The sequence below is a fragment of the Chlorella variabilis genome (assembly GCF_000147415.1).
Source record: "Chlorella variabilis unplaced genomic scaffold CHLNCscaffold_39, whole genome shotgun sequence".
Lineage (NCBI taxonomy): Eukaryota > Viridiplantae > Chlorophyta > Trebouxiophyceae > Chlorellales > Chlorellaceae > Chlorella > Chlorella variabilis.
This window is the reverse complement of record NW_005435049.1, coordinates 104318-107568: the sequence shown is the minus strand read 5'-3', so window position 1 is coordinate 107568 and position 3251 is coordinate 104318. Positions and strand designations below refer to the sequence as shown.

At 70.1% G+C, this 3251-nt stretch overlaps 1 protein-coding gene across 1 annotated transcript in view; it reads left to right on the top strand.

The window, feature by feature from the left end:
- CHLNCDRAFT_59425 (hypothetical protein) overlaps window positions 1-3251 on the top strand; it is a gene marked incomplete at its 5' end in the record, with an annotated part of 22590 nt that overhangs the window by 13043 nt on the left and 6296 nt on the right. The gene's annotated exons all lie outside the window — the stretch shown is intronic.

The window sequence follows — 3251 nt, the reverse complement described above, 5'->3', positions numbered from 1 at the left end:
GTGCCGCTCCTGCCGTTAGTGCAGTGAGCCCAGGCGTATCGGCCGGTATGCCGGTTCTCGCCGGCCCTTACGCCAGGGTCAGCTGCGCTCACGGCAGGAGCGGCGAACGCGGCTGGCGGCAGGATGCCGCGCAGCGGCGCCACGTGCGCGCCCCTGCCCCCTGCCTGCGCCCCACCTCTGCCGGGGCCGGGCACGGTGTGCTGCAAAGGGGCACGCCTGCACGGCATCTTGCTTGCGTGGGCTTGCAGCCTGGTGTCAGCACGAACAAGCGTGCAGCGCATCCCAAGATACATCTGCATGCACCTGCATGTGTCGCACGCCGTGCCCGGCTGGCGGCAGCAGAAGGAACGCGGCTCTTTCCTGCACAGAGAGAGGCGAGTTCCGGAGCGGAGGGCGGGCGGCGCGTGCCGTGTGAATGGTACACTGCTTGCTGCTGAGGCCGGCGCGGCGCGGCATGCCGGGGCGCCGCGGCAGGCGCCGCCGCGCTTCCTCCGCCCGCCTGCCCGCCCGCCTCGGCAGCAGCGTGTGAGCCGCCATTCGTGCGGCAGCCGCTGCCTTGCAAGCCGTGCCCGCCCGCCGCCCTGCTCCCATCGGCGGGTCGGCCTCTCTCGATCACCAGCCGGCCGCCTTGCCGCCTGCCTGGACAGGCCCCGGTTGCTGCGGCAGGCTGCAGTGAAGGGGGTGAGCGGCACCCTGCTGCGGGGAGGACCTATGTCCTAGTAACTGCGCACCATGGCGGGCGAGGCCTGTGCACCGGTGGCCCGATACTGTGCACGTGGGATGGGTCTGGAGTATGCGCCATGGATTCATCAAATGCATCCAGACCTGTCGCATACTCCAGACATGTCGCACGTGCACAGTAGCGGGCCAGCAGTGTGCAGGACTGGCCCGCCACGGTGCGCAGTCATAGATCCTCCCCCCGCAAAGGCACGTTTCCCACCAGCCAGCTGCCCGGCTGCCTGGATCGACACGTGTGCTACCTCCACACACACACACACCCTGCCGCCTGCCCAACAGCCAGCGCCTGCATCCGTGAAGGACCGCCTGCACCCCCGGCGCTGCCGTGCCCGCGGGCCATGGGCGGCGCAGCGCAGACGGCGGCGGCGGCAGGGCCAGCGTGTAGCTTGTGTGTGGAGTGGCAGCTCTTGTTTGAGTGGCAGCTCTCGCAGCCCGGCCCCTGGCAGGCACACGAGCGCTGCGCATGCTTGCGGCGGTCCCCTGCACGCACGCCGCACCGGCAGCTGTGCGGTAGAAGCACACTGCAGGGCTGACGGCCCCTTGGAGGGCCGGCGCCAGCCCTGCAGGCTAAGCTGCCGCACAGAGCGGCACGCCGTGCTGGGACACCCCCCAGTCGAGCGCTGCGCTCGTGTGCCGGTTGCCGGCCCGATGCAGCAAGCACACGACACAGGGAAGGTGCCACGCTGGGCGGCACAGAGTCTTGTGGATCGACACGAGCGATGGGAGAGGAGAGAGATGGAGCAGTCGTGTTGATACGGCGGCATGGCCGCTGCGTCACCTGTTGCACAGCAGTGCTGCTACGGTGCGCCAGAGCTCATCTGCCCGGCGTCGCCTGCCAGACCTCGTCTGCCAGATGGGCTGCGGCAGACCAGGAGCAGCACGGCAGTGCAGCAGGCAGACGCGGCGTGCACGCCAGTGCATGCCTCACGGCTAGCAGGCTTGCTTTGGAGGCAGGGGCCCGATGCAACAAGCACGCGCCCGTAGGGCAGGTGCCACACAGGGCGGCACAGAGTCTTGTTTCTCCAGCGGAGCTATGGGAGAGGAGAGAGATGGCGCAGTCATTGTGAGGATACGGGGTCATAGTCGCTGCGTGCACGCGTTGCACAGCAGTGCTGCTAAGGTGGTCCAGAGCTCATCTGCCAGGCGTCGCCTGCCAGACTTTGTCTGCCAGATGAGCTGTGGCGGACCAGGAGCAGCACTGGAGTGCAGCAGGCAGACGCAGTGCCCCAGCTACCGCACCCTCACGGCTGGCAGCCTTTTGCTGAGCTAGCTGGCAGGCAGAGCAGGCGGCAGGGCTGGCGGACTGGCGTCGGCCGGTGCAGCTTGGATGGTTCCTGGCATACACACAAGCGCTGCGTTCACCTGGGGGGGGTCGACGTCGTCTGCCGTGGTACCCTGTGCGGCACAGCTCCTGTCTCCAGGGCCCGCGGCCCCTTGGCAGGCGCCGCCAGCCCTGCAGACTCGGACGGCGAGTGTGCCACGCAGGGTCACCCGTCATCACCCCCAGCCTGCCCCGCCTGCCCTGGCAGCCGCCGCCCAGCTTGACGGCCAGCTGCACGCCCACAGCTGCACGTGCGCGGCTTTCCGCTGGAATTGCGAGCGGAAAGGGTTGCACGCCTCTGGCGGTGAATTGTGCGCCGCTTGCGCTGCCGAGCCCGGCTGGCGCGGCGCAGGCGGCGCCCTGCCGCCGCCGCCACCCCGCCTCGACAGCAGCCGCGCTGCGCTTCGCTACCAGGGCGGCCGCCTGCCCGCTTGCTCGGCCGCCCGCCTGCTCGCCCGTCAGCGGTCGGCCGGCGGCTGGGCGCCGGCCAGCTGCCCGCCAGCTGACCGGCGGCTGCGCCTGGCCCGCCGTTGCGCGAGAGCCGTTGCGAGGCACCACGCATGAGGATTGAGTGGTTTGCTTTGCAAGAGGAGCAGCAGCGGTCGAGAGGCGCCCCGCAGCCCTCACACCAGCAGCAGCAGCTGCTGCTGCCTGGTGCCGCTCAAGGCGCGCGGACCGCCTCCCCACCTGTGCCGCTCCGCCTGCGGGGCGCCACGGCCTCCTCCTCCCGAGCGGTGCTGCAAGGAGAGGAAGCGGCAGAGCCTCCTCCGCCTCGCGGGCGTGGGCGGGAGGAGCAAGGCGCAGTCCCTCGCAACGGACTCCCTGCACCGACAGGCCAGGGGCTGCCAGCCTGCCTGCGGAAGGCCGCCGAGCAGGCAGCCGGGGAGGGGAGCCCAGCGTGCAGAGCGCGCGCAGCAGATCGGTGGCAGCGGCTACGGCCGGTGGGCATGTGTTCAGATGCATCCAGAGACTGACAGGGTGGCGAGGAGGGGGGGAGGGTGCCTGCACGTCTCCCGCCCCTCGCCGCGCCCGCCTTGGGTGCCTCTGCCACAGCCCCCGCTTCCCCACCAAGCGCTGGTCATCAAGCCTCTGCTGGTTTCGGTCCATCCAGCGGCAGAGCCTGGGCGCTTTGATGATGTGTGGCTGACGCCCTGCTGCCCTGCCCACATGCTGCACACCTTGCATGCTCCAC